At 53.9% G+C, this 21,444-nt stretch overlaps 2 non-coding genes across 2 annotated transcripts; one reads left to right on the top strand and one right to left on the bottom strand.

Moving 5' to 3' along the window:
• Positions 1-13,000: 13,000 nt before the first annotated feature.
• TRNAC-GCA lies at positions 13,001-13,072 on the bottom strand. The gene has a single exon. It is a non-coding gene; the product is annotated as a tRNA-Cys (tRNA).
• A 5,091-nt stretch (positions 13,073-18,163) lies between these two features.
• On the top strand, positions 18,164-18,257 carry TRNAI-UAU. The gene is made up of 2 exons: positions 18,164-18,201; positions 18,222-18,257. It is a non-coding gene; the product is annotated as a tRNA-Ile (tRNA).
• Positions 18,258-21,444: the final 3,187 nt, after the last annotated feature.

Raw genomic sequence — 21,444 nt, 5'->3', positions numbered from 1 at the left:
TGAGCTGCTAGGGAAGCATTTTCCACACTCAGTGCATTCATAGGGCCTCTTCCCTGTGTGGATTCTGTGATGCTTTATAAGGATGGAGTAATCACATACGTTTTCCCCAAACTCACTGCATGTATTTTTTCTCTTTCTGCTGAGGATTTCCTGTTGTGTTGTGATTTCCTTGAGGTCCTTCTGAGTTTCCTGACAGGAAATACATTTACCCACTTTCTCCCCTGGCTGGTTTCCCTGCTCTCCTTCTGGTCTGTGCTGAATGTCACGGGATTTTTCCTGCTTACGACTCCAGGACACATTCCTTTTCGATCTTTGCGATAATTCTCTGTGTTTATCCACTTGCTCAACATTTTCCTGCTGAGAATTCTCCTCCTCTTTCTCACATACCATTGCGTCACCTGCTGTGATAGAGACAGAAACCTCAAACAGGGATGGAAAGGGGAAGGCCAAACCAATACAAGTACTGGAGAGAAGTCAAATAAAAATCAGGAACTGAACTCCCCCAAGTTCTTCCCCAAACAGGAGAGAGGAGGGGATCAATTCAGGCTTCACATCCCATCCAAATTCACAGGGGGAAGGGAGGAAGCTACTGCCTGGTGTCTGCTAGTGTCTACAGGAAGCCATGAGCTGTATTTACCCTAAGGATACGACCCCTGCTAGGGACAATATTGAACTGAGAGACCTTCCAAGGGCATTGTAGGGCATCCCAGATGTTTCCTTCAGGCACTTACAGATTCTGAGTTGGTTTAATATTTCCTCACCTGTGCAGGGAGCTCTCAGGATCTCTCTTTCCTCTGAACCCTGGAGGTCTGGGAGCCATGGCTCTTCCCCTTGTTCCAGCTGGGAGATCACATCAGGTTGGGAAATTGGAAACCCTGCTCAGATGAAAGAAAACAAAGGAGGTCACTTGATTTCATAACTTTGTCATAAAAAACATTCTATTAATTTAACTTCAGTGCTTAGTGTGACGGGTGTGCCTGGGGCAGTCCACACTGAAAATGCCAGGGTCAGGGCAGGATGAAAAAGGGAGAGCAGATGCTCCCAAAACTGGTGGTTAACACTGAAGTTAAACTCAACGACCAGTCACAAACTGCTTCTGATCCCACACACGGGTTATCGAGAAGCTGAAAAAAGAAATCACACGGCCCCTTTATTGCATTCCAGTTCTCCGACTCCCAATCAGCACCTAGGTCCAGTACAGTGAGAGATTATTTAAAAACTCTGCTCATATACAAAATGTTTTTCTGACCCCAAAAGGTCAGCCACATTACAAGATCACTATAGGTTTGGATCTTACCCAAAAGACCACACTGCCAGCCAATCCTTTAGCATGGAAAGACAAGACAGGACACGACTCAAAAAAAGTTGTTAAATGGGAAAGCAGTGAGATGCATTCAGAAATCTATATATCAGGTTATTAGCAGTATTGTTGAGCTGCTGGCTTGAAAGTCCGTCTGGAACACATCCACAAGTTCGATGGGTCTTTCAGTCCTTTGTTCCAGGCTTCAGTTTGTAGAGAAGTTGCTCCAGAGGTAGGAAGAGGGATTGAAGACAAAATGGAGATGATGCAGCTGCCCTTTATATTCCTTTTGCCATGTGGCTTGTACTACCTGTGTCCCAAACACAAGCTTCACAGCACATGGCATGGAAAAGCCTCGGAAGTCTCAGCACACAGACATACCCCTGCATATCTTGCTGACTCAATAGGTCTTGATCAGGGATGGGCAAATTACGGCCCACGGGCCACATCCAGCCGACAGGACCGTCCTGCCCAGTGCCTGAGCTCCTGGCTGGGGAGGCTAGCCCCTCCCCCGCAGCCACACCACCGTGCGGGCAGCGCTCCTGCGGGGCGGGGCTGTGCGCTCCTGCGGGGCAGTGTGTCTGGCTCTGCGTAGTCCACGTGACTGCCAGACACGCTGCTCTGAGCGGCATGGTAAGGAGGTGGGGGCGTTGGATAAGGGGCAGGGAGTCCCAGGGGGCAGTCAGGGGACAGTTGGATGGGGCGGAGGTTCTGGGAGGACGGGGGCTGGATAGGTGTGGGAGTCCCAAGGGTCTGTCAGTGGGCAGGGGGGTGGATAGAGGTCAGGGCAGTCAAGGGACAGGTAGTAGCGGGGTTGGGAAGGGGGTGGGGTCCTGGATATGAACCCATATCCACACCCCCGCCCCCTGACAGACCCCGGGACTCCTACCCCTATCAAACCCTCCAGTTCTCCATCCCCTGACCCCCCGCCCAACCGTCCCCTGCTCCCTGTCCCCTGACTGGCCCCCAGGGCTCTCTGCCCCTTATCCAACCCCCTGGCCCTGGCCCCCTTACCACATCCACGCGGCCTGCTGCAGCTAGACACGGGGTCCCTCAGGAGCGCGCAGACCAGCCCCCTTACCATGCCACTCAGAACAGTAGGAGCTTGCAGCCCCACCGCTGCAGCACTGCCCAGGAGCGGTGGGCCAGAGCGCTGAGGGCGCGGCATGTTGAGGCTGCAGGGGGACAGCGGGGGCGAGGGGACAGCAGGGGAGAGGAGGGGAGGGGAGGGGACGGGGGAGCCTCCCCGGTCGGGAGCTCAGGGGCTGGATGTGGCCTGCGGGCCGTAGTTTACCCACCCCTGACTTACACGTTAGTTTGTAAAAAGAACAGGAGTACTTGTGGCACCTTAGAGACTAACAAATTTATTTGTGGTTTATCTTGCATTTCTTTTGTAAACAATTCTGACTTTTATGACTTGTTACCTGTAGTCACTTAAAATCTTTTTTTTTGGTAATTAACAATCTTGTTTTATTGTTTTATCCAACTAGCGTGTTTGGATTAAAGTGAAACTGCATTTGGGATGTAGCGGGGTGGACGTCCGCTCCTGCTCTGAAGGGTTAAAAACTGCCCTGGTAGGGGGCTGTGGCTGGAGAAAGCAGCTTTTAGGCTGGGCTGCTTGGGGGAAGTGGCTGCAGCTGGGGCCACGCCCCAAACAGACTCAGCTGGCCCTATAAAGGCAGAGAAGCCAGGGGCAGATAGAATCTCTCTCTGTTTGTAGAGGGAGATGGGCCTGGCTGCAGGGAGCTGGACACAGGGTACCTGAGTGAAGCAGGACTGGGGAAAGGCAGAGGAGCTGGGGAGCTCCAGCCTGGAAAGCCCCAGGCCGAGGCCTAGCAGAAGGCAATAGGTACTGGGGGGTTGCAGAGGGCAGCCCAGCGGTAGGCAAAGGCAGCAGGTCCAAACCCTCCTTGCCAGTGATGAGTGGCTGATACTGCAGCCTGCCCCAGGGTGTGGGGCTAGACGATGACTGGCCTTATACTGAGCCGAGGTGAGAATAGTGGGTGGGAGTTCCCTGGGGAGGGGAGACCCTAAGACTGAGGGGTTACTGCCAGAGGGCAGCACCCCAGGTAAAAGGGGCACCAGGTCCAGGGAGGGACACGGGGGGCCAGAGGACAGGCGGATCACCGGCCTGCAGAGGGTGAACGGGAGCTGGAATGAGCTAATTCCCAGAAGTCACCAGCAGGGGGTGCCGCAGGGATGAGTCCACTCATCTACATGGGATAACAAGGCTGGTGCATGTCAGTTTCCACTGATGAAATGACAGACTTCATATGAGCTTGCCTTGTTCAGTAGTGTGCTGGACAGGGAAAGATGCACATTTCTGGGGCAAGTCTGGGAACAAAGACTTTTCTGGGGTTTTCCTGTGCTGCACTGTAACTCCTGAGTCGCTGACTAGCAGCACTAAATAATGTGTAGCTGGGAGCGAGTTACATGCTGGAGACTGTGTGATAACTGCCCAGGAGTGGCTGCTCTCACAGTAAAACAGTGTAAAAGTCACCCCAGCTTGGGAAACTGAGGGGACACAGCTGTTCAACACTCCAGATTGCACTGTAGTTAATGTCACAGACACTCAATTTCAAAGAGGCTCCCAAAACACAATGAAAGTAAATCCATGTCCCAGAAATCCAAGACTCCAGAGAGAGGGTAAGTCTCCCTGCCACTGCTTCTTGCTGACAGAGAGGTCCAGAGACAATGAGAGAGTCCTGGAGAAGCTGGGAACAGGAAGCATGGGCTGGTGGGGTTCAGTGGAGAAAGGGAACAGGAAGGGAAGGGATAGTACTGAATGCAGGATCTCAGCAGTACTAGATGTCAGGATAGCACATAGTGCAGCCCATTGGAAAACATAATCCCAACTAGACATATAAAACGATGAGGTCTAAATTAACTGTTTCCACTCAAGAGAGAGAACTTGGAGTCATGGATAGTTCTCTGAAAAGATCCACTCAATGTGCAGCGGCAGTCAAAAAGCGAACGGAATGTTGGGAATCATTAAGCAAGGGATAGAAAAGACAGAAAATATCATATTGCCTGTATACAAATCTATGGTACGCCCACATCTCGAATACGGCTGTAGGAGCTGGAGTTTATAATGTACTGGGAGAATTTAATGTACGATTTGATTTCATCCTGTCAGCCACCCTGTTTGAATAGCAGAAAGGAATGACAGACCAGAACAATCCTTCTGACTGATTATGGTCACCTTTTGTTTTAGGATAAGTTACACTGTCTACTATGGATTCCTCTATGTATTACAAATTAGGCACTCTAGTTAAATCTACATGTCTTTGTTTTAAGGTTTAGTAAATAAGAGACAGGATTCACTATTGTGTCTATGTTAAGTAGATTAGAGAAACATTGAAGGCAAGGTTTCATTTGCAATGCCTTTTTGCTCGATATAAAACACTACTGTTTGTATTCTCAGTGGGTTTGTGTGAATGAGGATGTATGCATCAGGAAAAGAGAAGGTGTAAAGGCCATTGTTATAGCCAGAGTCAAGGAAGAAGGAGTCAAGAGACTTAAAGGACATCAAAGAATCAACAACGCGCATCCATAACGAAGGGCAGATTGATGACCCTGAAGTCAAGGCTGGCACCCCTGAGGACAATTGATTAAATGAGAACAAAAGGACAGGCTGACCCTCTCGGAGGTGCACTGGAATGTTTACACCAGTTAAGAAGTAACCGATCACAAACAGATACAGCAAAATCCATAGACTTCAACAAAGGAAAAAACCCTATAAGAACCAGGGTGCTTGGCCATGGGACTTTGGGTTCATCTTGCCACACTCCTGGAGCATTGGATTGCGACCGACAAGAGCCCAGCCCCACACTCGTGCTCAGTGTAATTGGCCATTAGATTGACTCGAGCTACAACAGACTGGTAACTATGAACTGCTCTGGCAGAGGGTGTGTGTGTGTGTGTGTGTGTGCGCGTGCACCTTCCTCTATAAAGATCCCGTGTGCTTTGTAGGAGCATAACACTGCGTTCAGATGTGGTCGCCCCATCTCAAAGAAGTTTACTTATGCAAACAGGAGATATTTGACACTGTGCAATATTGTTCCTGTGTTCTGCAGCAGGGGAGGGTCTGTGGCAGTATGTGGGTCACTGGCATATTAGGGTGATGCAGAGACAGGACAGAGCAGAGGTGGCATTGTGGGGCTGGCGTGAACCGTATCTCTTCATTTCCCCTTCCAAGAACTGAGGGGACAGGAATCCTTACCCAGCGAGGTCACATTCTCATAGTTCTCCTGCATGACGTCTCTGTAGAGGGCTCTCTGAGCAGGGTCCAGCAGAGCCCACTCTTCCCTGGTGAAATGCACAGCAACCTCCTCAAAGGTCACTGGCCCCTGAAAGAGCAAGAGTCCAACACTCAGTACCTGCTGCCTCACTCACAGCCCCACTATTTGTGGGGGAGAGAAGTCAATCAAATGCAAGCTCTGGGTGGATCACAGTCAGAGTCCCACCTCCACCCCACTCAGAGCATCCTGGAAACACCAGGTTAAGGGGACGAATAGAGAGTCCCTTTTCTCTCCCAGCAGATCCATCACACTCCTACTAGCCACAGACGGATAAAGGAGATGGAGCCCCTAGCAGGGACCAGGGACAGCTCCCTCGTAGGAAGCCCAACACCCTCCCCATTGTGAGGAGCTGGATATGAAGGGAGGGGAATCTCCCCTAAATCTCACTTGTGGGTGCCCCCTTCATATCTCACAGCGGCTGGTCAGTCAGGTCAGGCTCCAGCACTGGGACTCTGGTCAGTTTTCCTAGCCCGATGTAGGAGGGTTATTTTCTGTTTCACAAATTGGGGTATTTCCACCTCCTAATCTCATGGGTCTGTTCCTAGAATCTGGGCCACTCATTAAACTTCCCCCAGCAGGAATGTCACAAGCTGTCCTCCTCCCTTCCCCACCTTGTGCATTTCCTGCCCGGCTCCAAACCAGACTGTGCAAATCTTCCCATCTCCGGTGTATTTGCTGTCCCTCTCCCTCCTGCAGGAACCCATCAGCTACCCCCCAATAATCCCTACCTGAACAGGCTCCTCTGCAGCCATTTCTCTCCCCTGTCCCATGGCAGGATGGGATGAGCTGGAGTGAAACACGGACGTCATTCTGCAGCGTGGGAGGGTGAGAAGGGCAGTTGTGGGGGTTACAGAACAGGCTTTAGTTAATGTCACAGGACGATTCCCCCAGGCCCTTTCCCTGGAGACAGACATCCTAGATTCTGCCATCCTGGGAAAATGCTCAATCTCTGTATTACAGTGTAGACCTGGGCCCTCCTGCCAGGCTAAGCCCACAGAGAGATTTTTAACCTTCCTTCTCCCTCTCCCAATCTCATAACTAAGTCTCTGAACACAAGGCTAGAAAAGAGCAGAACCAAAGGAGTCACTGTGGGGGATTCCCTCGGACACTGACCCTCCGGCAGTCACACCCCAGCAGGGGGAATATGGAGTCAAGAACCAGCTTTTCCTCTGTCTGATCCTTTTCTTGATCACTGGAAAGTGGTTCTGCCCAGGGATGCTGCAATACATGCCTGGTCTCCCAGATCACAATGGAGGCTGCAGCGTCTGACCCAGGAAGCTGAACCCCAATATCCCGGGCAGAGAGGGACAGAGCGTTTGAGCAGCTTCCGTCCTTTAGCTCTCTGGGGAGAGCAGCTAATGAGAGCCCCTCCTCACAGGGAGAACTGCTGATCTCATTTGCCCCACTGTCCATCTGGAGTCACTCCTTGTCTTTCCATGCAGTGACTCTGGATTAACAATGGTCTCAATGAAACCAGATTTCAGAATGAATGAGTCCAGAATGCTGTGGAAGAGACCATTGTGTGGCATTTCTAGCCCCCTTCCCACCTGCCACACCCCCAAGATCTAGTATAAGGACTCGGGGCACAAATTTTCCCAATGGAACTGGAAGGTCCTGGAGTTTTCAAGATGTTTGATAAGTGGCTAGAAAGTTATCATGGTGACTGGGCCTGGCTGGGGAATGCTGGGATGTGCTTGGAGTCAGGATTCTGGCACAAGCTGATCAGAGAGAAGGAGCATGTTTAGTAGCAGCCCCCAGAGCCTCCATCCAGGGCCCCCCAGACACCCCCAGTACCCAGAGCCCAGACCCCGCAGCCAGAGTCCCACCAGATATTCCCTGGGACCCAACCACCAAAATCCCTGAACAGGAACTCCAGATACCCCTCAGCACCCCACTGGCCGGAGAACCCCCACCAGACCATCACTGGCAGGCTGGGAATCCTAAAGGTTCCCCCCACCAAGAGCCCCCAACAGCCAGGGACACCCCCCCAGGGGACCCCTCACTGGGAATTCAGTCCCTCACTGTCTGCCCAGGATTCCCCTACTGCCTGCCTAGGACCCCACCTGTCCTCCAGCAGGACCTGCCAGGCCGTTTGCCTGGGACCCCCTGATGCTTTACAACGGGACCCCTCACTCTGCTTGCCTGGCATCCCGACCTAGCGCCTGGCACTCCCCCACCCAGTTCTGTGCATTGGGCACGACTGAGCCCCTGGCACAGCACCAGGCTCCCTCTAACCCCCTGCCCCGCCTCCCCAAGAGACGCCCACCCTCACTGTTCTGCACCAACAAGTCCCCAGTGCTACCCACCTCCAGGACCCACAGCCTCAGGGGTGGGCACATCAGAACCCCTCCCCCCCCAAACCTCCAGAACCCTCTGCCCAGTCACCCAGAGGCCTCCCCCTCCCACAATGCCCCTTCAGCTCCAGCTGCAATCTCCCCACACAGACACCCCATCCCCTACCCCAGCAACAGTTACCTCACTGTGTCTGCTAAGTGGATAGAAAGTTATCACTGCCCCCTGCTGGCCAGTCACACGGGCAGAGGGATCCCTGGGGGGTGCTGCTTTAACAGGAGAATGGAAGGCCTGGAGGGCAAGAAAGGTCCATGCCCTGTCACTAGCTACATCTTCGCACTGCGGGAAGCAACCCCTCCCAGAGACCATTTGTCATGGGCTTTGGGATACTTCTGGACCCACATTGCACTCAGAGTGACCTCCTCACCCAGTGCCAGCTGGAGAAAAGGAAAGGGTCCAACCGACTCTCCAGTTACCAGCTGGGAACCACTGATCCCCCAAACAGGGGGAGGCCTCTGGGTTTGATGGGTATTAACTAGGTTTAGAGAGGAAAGTGGAAAATCAGAGGGATTTTATATCAGTTGTTGATACGAGGTAAAATCTGAGTGTTTCACATCAATATCTGATAACTGAATAGAGAGAAAATGGGCAACATTTGCCAATATTTTATATCCATGTTCAGGAATCTGAGAAAAGGTGTAAATCTGAGATTTTCTTAGTATTTTATAATTAAAGAGACAGGGAAAAATCTCAGACCATAGTCATTTAGAAATAGACAATTGGAGAAAAAGTGGGGCTTAGGATAATGTTTAGATTTGCAGAGAATACATATCAGAAACTACGCAAGTGATAACATGAGAGGGGGGAGGAATAGCTCAGTGGTTGGAGCACTGCCCTGCTAAACCTGGGGTTGTGAGTTCAATCCTTGAGAGGGCCATTTAGGAAACTGGGGTAAAAATCTGGGGATTGTTCTTGCTTTGAGCAGGGGGTTGGACTAGATACCTCCTGAGGTCCCTTCCAATCCTGATAGTCTATGAACACCGTCGAGATCTGAGGGGATTTTATATTATTGCTAAATAACTAGAGGGAAAAGGGGGGACTGTTGGACTGGATTTTATATATACATAAACAGAAAGTGATGGTTCCTCCCACCCCCACAGGCAGCAGGGAGCCCTGTGAGGAGCTGCTTTAACAGGGCAAAGGGGGGTGGGGGAGCTGGCAGGTCCCTGGATGAGGGAAGGGGGCAGCAGTGGGGGATGGGCAGGTGACTGGGGGATGTGTTGGTAGTTGGGGGCAGTAACTGGGACTGGGAAACCGGGGTCCGGGCAGCCCCCACGGGGGACACGTGCCCCTCCCGTCCGCGCCCTGGCAGAGAACCGGCATCTCACCCCCCCCCCACGCCAGGAGCAGCCACGTGCTGGGGACTGACCCAGGGCAACAATTTCCCACCGAGACAAGGACAAATCGCTGCAGGTAAAACGGGGGGGGGGGGGGGGCCAGGGGAGGGGAACAGGGGAGTCGAGAGAGCGGATCATGGGGGGGGGGGGGCGAATCTCCCCGGATGTTACAGCCCGAGCGAGACCCCGAGCGAGAAACGGGGCAGAACCGGAGAGAATTTGTACCGGAGGCGAGAGGCACAAACAGGGACAGGAGCCAATTAACTCCCCCCCCCCGCGTCCCACCGCCCTTCGGCCCCCCCCCCCGCCACTTCCCCCCCCCCGGAATTTCCTGGCTGCCCAGAGACAGTTCAACCCCCGCGCGGCCCACCGACCTTCCCCCCCCCCCCGCAACTCCGGCTTCTCCCCCCGGGCCCTAGGCTCCGCCCCCCCCCATCCCAGGGGGGCCGGGACGGATCCTGCTGCAGCTCCTGGGGCCGAGGCGGCTCCGGGGCTTCTCCCAGGTTCCCCGGGGCAGAGTCACGTGCCCGCCCCCTCCCCCCGGGGTCTCTCACTCACCGGCTCACAGGGAGGCGGCAGCAGCAGCTTTGTTCTCCCGCCCCCAGCGGGGCTCGCACGGAGCATGCGCAGTTCCAGCTACTGACCCCTCCCTCACCTGGGCTGGAGAGGGCGGACGCGCCCCCGGGGCACGCTGGGAGATGTAGTTCCGGGCTCTCAGTGGAGCGGAAGTGACATCGGCGAGGGAGCCGGAACGGGAGCGCAGACGCGCGCGGGGCGCTGCGGTTCTGCCTGGCTCGCGCGGGGCCGTTGGAGCCTCTCCCGGGCCGGAAAAGGGTTTGTGCCGCTGGGGCTCTGGGCATGCGCAGATCGCGGCGAGAGAGCCCTTCATTAACCGCCCGGCCCGGCCCGGCCCCGCCCCTCCGTGGGAAAGGGCCGGTGGGGGAAGAGCCGGTGACCCCCCCGAGGAGCGCGGAGAGAAAGGGGGGGGCTGCCCTCCCCCGTGGGGACCCCCCGCTCCCTCCCGCCCTGCCCCCTTTCTCCCTAGAGAGCCATGAGCAGCCCCCAGGGTGACCCCCCCTCCCCCAAACCCCTGAGAAGTTCCCTGTCCCCCCCTCCCCCGACTGTGCCCCATTTTCTCTCCCCTTCGCCAGTGTCCAGCTCTCCCTGTGGCTGGTGGGGGCTCTGGGGGTGTCTGGGGCCCCTGGCCAGGGACTCTGGGGACTGGGGGCCAGGGAAGATCTGGCAGGACCCTGGCTGGGGCTGTGGGGGTGTCTGGGGACTCGGCTGTGGGGTCTGGGCTCTGGGTATTGGGGGGTGTAGAAGGGCCTTAATGGAGAGAAAAGATTGGGTATTAAAGCAGAGAAAGGCATAACAAGCCCCAATGGCTGGACGGTGAAAAGAGACAAATTCATATTACAACTAAGGCACAAATATTCAACAGCGAAGATGATTCACCACAGGAACAAGCTACCAAGGAAAGTGGTGGATTCTCCATCTCCTGATGTCATTTGATGAAGACTAGATGCCTTTCTGGAATATGTTTGCCCCAAAAGTAGCTCTTGTGTCATACAGGAGGCCTGTGATATGCAGGGGGTCAGATTAGATGCTCTAATGGTCTCTTCTGGCCATGAAGTCAACTAATTTCTGAAAAACTGAGTGTAGTATTGGGAGCAGCATCTGATATTTTACTGTCTAGCCGACTTGCTTTCTAGAACGAACGCTCCTTGAGTGGGGTGATCTACAGGGAGTAGCTCAAACCCCCAAAGTGCCTGGCCAGGGGCAGGATATTAGCATAGGAAGGGAGGGGTGTGGCAGTGACATCACAAAGGCCTTTTGCAGGACCTCAGACTGTTGGTCAAAGGTGGTGGGGAGGTGGTGACCTCACAGAGAGATGCTGACATCAGGCAGGCAGGACAGGGGCGAGGGGCCAGGGACACCTCAGAGACCCCTGTGGCTTTGCTTCAGCAAGTCTCCTTCTCCAGGTCTCTCTTTGAGGACTGAGGGAGTATTCGGGTTCACGTACGTGAGCGCCAGGAGGAACCTCTTTCGACTTTTCTCCTTCCCTTTTAGGGAGTTTACTAGAGACCAGCCGTCCCTGTTTAGAAGGTAAGAGCCTCCTTGAGGTTTGAAACCTGTTCAGTCTGATCCATCTGGTGATGAAATCTAAGCATGGAAAACACGAGCTTAAGGAGGCAGAATTTTATTCCGCACCGGGGATTTTGTCCCCTAAAATTACTGGAGACATTAGGGTTTATCCTTTGTGTTTCACCTTTTCCTCCATCCCTTCCTCCTTTCTCTTCTCTTGCTTCTTTTGTCCTTTCACCTGTTTCCCTCCCAACACCAAGAGCGGGGTGTGTGTATGTGTTGCGGGGGAGTGTTTGGCAGCTCCCACTGTGGGAGGTCCACCAAAAATGTGGGGCTGAAATAGTGCTCGGGCAGTGATCCCCACCAGTGACCTGAACCATTCTTTGGGCTCCCTGCTGAGAACCCTCAGCTTCCCATCCTCAGTCTCTACCCTGGCTGAGCAGGGGGTTATTGACAGGGAGGAGACTCAGGTCCTTGTTGTTCTCTTTTAAGACCAAGGAAATAAGTCATAACCAGTCATATGTTTGAATTTTGCTGCTTCTCTGCATTAATGGTCTCTGAGCAGGTCATGATTCTCTCTAACATTGCAGTTCTCCTCAAATACTTGCTGAATAATTACTGTGCACTGTTGGTCTGGAGCTCAGCTGAGAGCACTTTATTCAGGTCATTCAATGGATGAAATTCAAGATCCAATGCTTAGTTTGAAAATCAGGGGTCTTGGGTCCTATTCCCAGCTCTGCCACTGGCTGGCCGTGTGACCTAAGACAAGTCAATTCTCCTGTCTCAGCCTGAGCTTCTCGCTCTTTCAAGTAGGGATAATAATGATCCGCTCCTACCTACTTTACGGTATGTGGAGGCAGGGCTGGCTCTAGGTTTTTTGCCTCCCCAAGCAAAAAAAAAAATTTGTCTGCCCTCCCATCCCCCTGCTGCCCGAGCCCTGGGTTCTCCCCTCCCGACACCTTCACCCCTTGCCTCCCCAGCTCTGGGCCTCCCACCACTTTCACTCCCCTGCCAACCCAGCCCTGGGCTCTCCCCCACACACACCCTGTGCTGCCCCAGCTCTCGACTCTCCCCTTCCCCCCTACCAGTGCTCCCCCACCCACACACCCCCTGCTGCCCCAGCCCTGGGCTCCTCCCCGCACTTGCACCTTCTTCCACCCCAGCCCTGGGTCACTGGTAACTTGCTCCCAGGTTAATAAAATAGAAAAAAGAGAGGATTGAATGTGTAACAGGGAGTTTGGTAAATCTTGGTTATTTTATTTTTTCAACAGGCTTCTGTCCACCTCTAGTAGAATTTTCAGTCCCAATGGCAACTTACTTACCAAATGTAATACAGACTAGTCCATGCCTCCCAAGTGGATGTGGTTCTTGTTCTTCTGCACATTGTAGCCCGTGGAGGCCAAGGACCTGCAAATGTGTCTTCATGTGCCTTTGTTTCATTGATGAAAACATAAACTAGACTCTTAGAGGATTGGAACTGATTTCAGCTGGGGGACATATTTGCTAGATTTTTATGCATTTGCACAGGAAAATGTTGAGTGTTTCCATTCATCCCTAGTCAGTGGAGCTCCTGAACATAATGGAAATGGATATGCAATTATTTTTGTTGAAGGACCAGGCTTTTAAGGGGGCACTTGGATTTGAACCAAGGCCCGTTTGATCTGCAGTTAAACACTCTACCACTGAGCTATACCCCCTGACAATTACATTGGCAAGTCAGTGATCTCAAGGATCTTGAAACCTGAGAGTGGAGTTCGTTTCTTCCACACCAGTGTTGCTGTCTGTGCATTCCGGAGCTATGGGGTGAGTGGGAAACGCCCACAACTAGCTTGTCAGTATCAAGAAAGGAGCAGCCGACATCAGGACCAACGAGACGTGTTGGTGGCGCATCAGGAAGAATCCACACTCCCAGAGAGTTCTCGGCGAGAGCACGGTACACAATGGGGGCTACCTACCCGCCACGTCCCATCAAGGGTCTTTCTAGTCCCACTTCAGTGTTACCCAATTTCTAATCAGTCTTTGGCCCAGATTCCCTCCCTGAGCGGCACCAACACATACCTGGGCCCCCTGCTAGTGTTAAATCTGCCTTGAGCTGGGACCCAGCTTGGCAAAGAGCCTGCAGCCCCCTCTGTGCTGGGGAGTGAGAGCAGCCCTGGCATTGGGCAGGGCAGCTCTGAGGGAATGAACCCAATGTGCCCGTGAGGCCCTGATCCAGAACCTCTGCCAGGCAGCTTGTGCTGCTCGGGCTTCTCTAGTCTCCAGCGAGGATTCAAAGCTTCTCTGCTCCAGGGGAACCTCTGGGGAAGGGAGGCAGGGCTCCTGCAGGATAAATCTTCCTGCTGGCAGAGCTCCAGTCCCCTCCTCACGGGCACAGGGCGTTGCACACGGCACCCACCACATGCACACACCCCTTTGTGAGGAGAATCAGCTCTGGGATATTGGGGTCAACCCCCCCCCCCCTTCTCTCTGCAAACCTTCTCCTGGCTTCAGTGAGGGAATGGGGGCATGAGGGGCTAGTGCGGTAACAGCAGCAGCGTGGCCGTGGGGCTCGGCCGGTGGCTGGGGCCAGTCGCCTGAGCATGAACCCAGCCAACCCCAGGAGATGGACCCGGGTCACCAGCCCAACCCACCATGCGGCTGCTGCCGCTGCCCCATTAGTGCGTGAGCTCCCACAGACCACGCTGGGGAGAGCCCCCAGCTGCAGGGGAGACGCCCCTGAGTGCCTGGCAGGGCCCAGCTCCTGGCTGACCTGCACTGCTGGGGGTCAGGGGGCTGGGTGACAGGGAGGCGTTGGCTCTGGGGTGGGACTGTCACTTCCCCCCCTGCCAAGCCAACAGGATCACAGCAAACGAAACCAGCTCGGCCAGCAAGGGAAGAGTTCAGTCCAGGGCCTGGTGCATTCTGGGAGCAGGGGCGGTGCAGAGAAAGGGCAGATAGGGGGCAGCTCTGAACACTCCGCGCAGAACTGCCTGTCCTGTCCCGCAGCCCCTGGTATAGGGGGCTTTTTGCCATAGTTTTAATGAGGCCAATAAATTGAAACAAACCCCTGTTAAGTCATTGCTCAGCCCGAGTCCTTCACCCACATTCCTTAGGGCATTGGGTGTTTCATTTCCTGCCTCCATTTCACACAGAGACACAATTTCCTTTGCACACATCCATGAACAGCAAAACCTCCCTGTGTCTCTGGTCTGAGCCAGGGCATTCGATTCCAGTGAACCCTTCTCTCCTGCAATGGCGATGGTCAGACAGAGGGGACGTGGCACCTGCATCCCTGCCAGGGAGATATTGGCTCGGCTCTTTCTTTCTGCTGCTGTTGTTAGTCCATGAAACATCAAGGGTGGAATGCAATGCTGAGTTCATGCACCAGCCCCCTGAAAAAATTTCAGTGCCCCAGAGAAATCCTGCCGCCTGCTATTGGAACGATGTGCTGGAGATTTGAATGGGAAAGGGAATGTCTGAATTGTCAGAGTGGGGAATGAACAACAATCTACAGCAATGTCATTAACACAAACACACTCTCATCCTGCTCCAGCCGGAAGGGAAATGGGCAGGAATTCTCGCTGTTCACCTAAGGACACACTTACACTCATGCGCAGCCATGAGTGCGCTGGGGAAGCTGGTCTGAGCAAACAATTTGAAGTGACAATTCAGTGAGAAGTGAATTATTGTGTAGTGAAACAATTGTATATCAAGTAGTTGTGGCTGAAAGGTTAAGGCGATGGACTAGAAATCCTTTGGGGTTGCCCCGCGTAGGTTCAAATCCTGCCAACTATGCAAGCACTGCACTGTTGTTATGATTACTTTAGTTTTAGTGCCTGAGCATCCACAGTGCAAACTGGAGCTAAATCTAGTTTCACTCTGTCTACACTTAAAATGCTGCTGTGGCACCTGCTATAGCACTCTGGAGTAGACAGTCAGTGGAGAGGTTTTCCCATCCCTGTAATAGCTGCATTGACAGAACAATTCTTCCTTTTCTTTTGCACTATCTAACCAGGGCTTAGGTCACTGTAACTATATGGGTGGAGGGGGGGTTTCAGACCCTGAGAGACGTCGCTCTGCCAGTGAAGTGCCCAGCGTACACCAGCCCTTAGATCCCTCTTGGTATTTCAATGCAGGCACTGACCTGTGAGAGGAAAACATCAGCTCACAAACACAGAGACTGAATTCCCCACATTTAATCTCGCTGCACTTTCCAGAAAGTCACAAAATTCAATTCTTTCTTGCTAGGACAGAGAAAAAATAAGTGACACTAAGTTTTTGTCTTGGTTAAATAAAATTAAGTGTTTAATTAATATAGTAAAAAATCTGTCCTGATTCCTCTAACACACACCATAGCGTGAAATAGGAACAGAGACAAAGCTTGTCAGTGATGACTAATTTCGCAAATGATCTTCCCATTATTAATTTCCACGCTGCCCCCATTGGAGGTCTGGGCATCTCCAATGTCATTGCTCTGCGTTCACCTTCCCCTTAGAATTGTTATCGGACATTCGCCTTCCTCTGCAGCGTGGGGCACGGGGTCACTTGCTGGAGGATTCCCTGCACCTTGAGGTCTTTAAGCCACGATTTGAGGACTTCAATAACTCAGACATAGGTTAGGGGTTTGTTACAGGAGTGGGTAGGTGAGATTCTGTGGCCTGTGTTGTGCAGGAGGTCAGACTAGATGATCATAATGGTCCCTTCAGACCTTAAGTCTATGAATCTATTCCCAAATTTGGAAAATTGTGCAGTTCAGAATGTGAATAGTGACCCCGTCTCCTTCCTGCACCTGCTCTACATTGCTCCACAGCAGCTTCTCCACCTGCAGAGTCACCCCAGCACGGCAGTGCAGCCGCCCAGGGTTCAGCAGGGGCCCCTGGCAAGGACAGTGGGTGCAGCTAACAGCCCGGTGTGCCTGGCAGTGAGGCAGCTATAAAAAAGCAACACCCCCTCCCAGAAGTACAGCAGGGGCCTCTGGCAAGGACAGTGGGTGCAGCTAACAGCCCGGTGTGCCTGGCAGTGAGGCAGCTATAAAAAAGCAACACCCCCTCCCAGAAGTACAGAGACTGAATTCCCCAACTTTAACATCATGACCCCCAGTAGAAAGCCACACGTGTCAGTTGTATTGTCACAGGGAGATGCAAAAATCAAATGACACCAATTTTTAAGTTGAGTAAATAAAGTTGAGGAGATAGTTATTAACCTCCCAAAAATATACTAAAGATCCCTCAACATAACACCTGAAGGTGAAATATGAACAGAGACAAACCTTGTCAGCAAAGGCTCATTTCCCAAACGATCCTCAAAATGTTACTAATTCCCACCCCTCCTCCACAGGAGCTCTGTGCAGTGTCACTGTTCTGCAGGCAGCTTCCCATTAAATGCTGTTGTGGGACATTCCCAGGCCTGGAAATGTACCAACGACAGAATTTGAAGAGCAAACCTGTCTCCCCGCACCAGGCCGGATTTGAGTGTTTTGTCCCTGTCACTTAGTCTTTGTCAATAGTACAGACGCCAGGGGCAGGACTCCAGGCTCTGCTTGAGGGATCCTGGCACAGGGGCTGGCAGGGGAGAAAGGATTGTAGATTCTGACCTGTGCTCTGGAGAGGAGGTAACAAGTGAAGGGTCATTATTAACTCTTCCCCTTCTCAGTGTCCCAGGGCTGGAATTCTACATACCACAGGGGCAAATGAGGGGGTGATGCCATGTGGTTAATGAAAACCAGGGCTCCAGGTGAGGTTTGAACTCACAACCTCAGCATAGCTTCCTTTAGCACTGCCCTATAAGTATTGTGCACTAACCAATTGCACCACTGGAGCTTCTTTTAATTAGCATTTTCTGAGACTCCCTAGTTTGTACTTGATGGGGTGGATCCTTCTTAAGGGTTCCAGGCCCCATTTGACACCTTCACTGCACCTCACTCACAGCTGCTGCCCTGGGTCAATGAAAACCCAGAGTTCACCTCTCACCTCCCGGGGGGAAAGCCCCTTTCTCCCTCCGCTGTCTGGCCACATTGCCGGCCACTTGCCGTTCCCCCCTGTCACCGCTCTGCTGGCCACCCTCTCTGCTCTGGGACGTCTTGTGGTCCCATCAGGAGCGGAACAGGCTCCCTAAAAGCAGGGCCGCCCAGAGAATTCGGGGGCCGGGGGCAAAGCGGGGGAGCGGACATAAAAAAGGCGCCACCCGCTGCGGCGCTTGTACTCACTGGGCGGCTTCCGAGTCTTCAGTGGCGGCGGGTCCTTCACTCGCTCCGCATCTTCGGCAGCACTGAAGGACCCGCTGCGGAAGTGCATCCGAAGACCCGGACCGCTGCCGGGTGAGTAAAAATTAAAAAGGCGCCTCTAGCCAGGGAAGGGATTCTCGGCCAGGGCTTGCAGGGCCCCTGCGGGGTCGGGGCCTCGGACAAATTGCCCCACTTGTTCCCCCCTGTTCAGGCACCCCTGGGGCCCTGCACTTCACACAGCTCTCCCTGATTTCAGCTGTTAGTGAGGGAGCCTCACTGCTAGCGCAGACTGGGCAGTTCGTTGCATGAGAGACCCTGTCCCAAAGCAGGACTAATGCTTAGAGCTGGTTATCAGTGATTTCAGCTCTGTTGGTCTGCAGCAAGACTCTCCATTGAGTCTTAACCAGCTCTGTTATTACACAGGGAAGAACAAAAGGGTCAAATGGTGCCTGGAACCCTTAAGAAGGATCCACCCCACCAAGTACAACACTTGTCGCTACCTGCTCCCAGCCCCACTGAGAATGTTCTGGGGTCACTCCTTCCCTGTATCAACCTAAGGGGTCTTAAAGAATGATACCTAACAAGTGCTCCAGTGGCATAATTGGTTAGCGCACAGTACTTATAGATCAGTGCTGAGAGGAGCTATGCTGAGGTTGTGAGTTCAAGCCTCACCTAGAGCACTGGTTTTCTTTGACCACATGGCGTCACCCCCTCATTTGCCCCTGTGGAATGTAGAATTCCAGCCCAGGGGACCCTGAGGAGGGGAGGAGGCAGAAATGCCCCCTTCAATTATTACCTCCTCTCCAGAGCGCAGGTCAGAATCTACAATCCTTTCTCCCCCACCAACCCCTATGCCAGGATCCCTCAAGCAGAGCCTGGAGTCCTGCCCCTCCTTGACCTCTGAGCCTGGAGGGAGAGGAGCAAGGAGCCATTGTTAGAGGGCTTTCCCTTCCCCTACCCACTTCCCTGGCTCTTGTCACACAATCGATAAACAGCAAAAGACCAGAAGTCGGAAGCGCAGACAACGGGATGTTTACTGGGGTTAGTTTCCAAGCAAGCAGATTTCAAAGCCCTTCACACCAGTCGGGCTTATCTCTATAGACCGACAGAGTCTGTTCCCCAGTGTCCCCCTTCCCAGCTCTGACACCGCAGTTCTGAAAGTCTAGGCCTGTGCAGGCAGCCTGAATATCTCTATTCTAACAGCCATTGGCCCCTGTGGAAAAATGATCTATTCAGGGTTGTCCCTAGACATTTTGGTGCCCTACACAGCACCCCCGTCCCCCAGCCCGAGCTGGCAGAGCGGAGCAGGCTGGGGCCAGGTCACTCCACTTCCCGCCGCCCGGTGAGTGCTGGATGCGCCTGATCCCTCCTGCCGTCCACCGGGATGTAGCTCAGGGGAAGGCGGGGGGGGATGGGGTGGAGCAGGGGTGGGAAGAGGGGGTGGGGGCAGACCGGGGGTGGGGGGCTGTGGGGAAGAGCAGGGGCAGGGGCAGCTTTCCTGGCCAGCTCAGCCAGCCGGGGGATCGAGTTCGCCGCTGGAGCAGTACACAGCTGCGTAGGGCACCAGGAAACTTGGGGCAATTTGGTGCCTCCACATCCCTTAACCAGGCAGTGTCCCTGTAGTGTGGGCTGTCTGCATAGGTCCTTTCTCAATCTTTCTCACCCTCTTGTCTTGAGTCTCCTGTGTCTCTGCTTTCTAAGCACAGACTAACTCTCGCTATTCAGAGGAGGGGAGGCCCATGCCTATGTGTGGCCAGCAGACAGCGACAAAGACCCCTAGCCAGCCTGCTCCCTGCCATGCCAAACACCCACTGAAGGCCACCCACAGACCAGCATGTGGGGCGGCTGCTGATGCTCTGTGGCCAACACCAGAAGAGGGTAGGAAAGCAGGGCCAGCCCCCGTGGTGAGGCCTCTTACCGTTCCCACTCCAGGTGCTCACTTTGGCAATGGGGCAGGAGATTTTACCCCAAGAGGCTTTTCCCCAGCTGGCGAGAAGCAGAGAAACACCCAGGCTCCCAAGGCGCTAAGTAGCAAACCCCCTCAAGCACAGGGACAGGCGCACACTTGGAAGAAGGAAACTGCTCCACACTCCAGCCTGGGCAGCCACCCAGTTTCTTTGGCAAGTCAGGAACAGCAAAGGTGAGACTGGAAGCACCTGGGGCTCATGCCCCAGCCTTTGTGACACCCAACCCCCAACTCCTTCCCGGGGCTCTAGCTGAAGCCAGAGCATTGGCCTGAGCGGCCAAGAAGAGGTTCCAGCCCTGAAGGGAGCAGGACTTTCAGCCCAAAGGTAAAACTGGACAAGCACAACCATGAAGGGACATGAACCCTCAATTGACTGATCCAGACTCAGATGCCTTATCCATTAGGCCACATGGTCACATATAATTTCTCCACGTACTTCTTTAGAGAAGATGGACACTGTGTTTCTCAGACTCGGGTCATCTACTGAGGGGGGTTGAGACTCTCTGGGCACAAGAAGTCAAGTTCCCTATGGGGCCAGGTGCAGGGCTTTGGCAGGGAGGCTCAGGCATGGGGGACTGGGGTGCAGCGGATGGACCAGCTGTCTAGGTGTGGAGATTTAGTTGCACTGAGGCACAGGAGGGAGGAGGAATCCCGCTGATGGTCAGTGGCTGTGCAGAAAAAAGGGTGTTGATTCCCCCATCCTAAATGGGCTGATTGGCTTGACCCTTCTCCCCTCTGCAGAGCATGGTGGGGCTGCAGCTCACCCCTTGTGGGGCAGGAGGGAACAGGTGCAGGGTGCTGGGCTCCAATGCACCTGGAAGGCAGCTCCAGTGCGGTGGGGCAGGGCAGGGCCTGTGGTTTACATTCTGCGTTGCCTGGTGCTGAGCCACTGCACAATCCCCAGCCACGCCGCACAGTGCACCCTGAGAGGGGGCAGGGGGCCAAGCAGGCGATCCAGCACGAGGGGGGTGAGGATGTGTGGTTGGGGGGAGGAAAAGCCTTGGGCTGCACTGGGGGAGTGCAGAGCAGGGGTGACACCCCAGAAACCTGCAGCAAAGGGATGGACAGGTGGGGTGGGTGGATAGAAGAGGCAGCGAGCCTAAAAGAGGAGTGGGGTCTAGTGGTCAGAGCAGGGAGGAGGGGAGGGGGCTGGGCGCCAGGGACCTCTGGGTTCTATCCCTGGCTCTGGGAGCAGAGGTGGGTCTAGAGGTCATAGCAGGGGGACCGGGAGCCAGGACTCCTGGGTTCCATTGTGGCGGCTGCTTTTTTCTGTGTCTTCCTCCCTACAGATCCCAGCCCAGCCCCCTAGCAGAATCTGACTGGGGGAGGGGTTTGTCCTGCCACTCCAGACTCGTGATTCGAACCCCTCTCACCATAGGCTCTGACATCACGGAATCTCCCCCCCAAGACAGAAAGTAGGAGCCCCTCCCCGCCTGCGGAGGAAGCTAGTGAGTTTCTTGGGGGTCTCTGGCGGAGGTGACAGCACCCACCAGACACCCACTCATGGTTGCAAGGAGACCCCCCTGCACAGCCCCCTGCTACGAGGGGCCGGGGGCGCCCATCCAGGGTCAGGAGGTGAGATGGGGTTGCAGTGGCAGGAAGGGGGCAGAGCTGGGGGTGGTGCCAGGTCTGGTGCTGGCTACACGGGGAAAAACCACACTGCTCCCCCGTAACACACACACACACACACACACACACAACTCCTGGTCTTGGGAGGGGAACAGGAGAAAGGACAAAAGAAGCAAGAGACAAAGAGAAAGGAGGAAGGGATGGATGGAGGAAAAGGTGAAACCAAAAGGACAAACCCTAATGTCCCCAGTGATTCTAAGGGACAAAATCCCAGGTGCAGAATAAAATTCTGCCTCCTTTAGCTCGTGTTTTCCATGCCTAGAATTCAACTG

This window comes from Mauremys mutica, chromosome 22 (assembly GCF_020497125.1).
Source record: "Mauremys mutica isolate MM-2020 ecotype Southern chromosome 22, ASM2049712v1, whole genome shotgun sequence".
Taxonomy (NCBI): domain Eukaryota; kingdom Metazoa; phylum Chordata; order Testudines; family Geoemydidae; genus Mauremys; species Mauremys mutica.
This window is presented reverse-complemented; position numbering and strand designations above follow the sequence as displayed.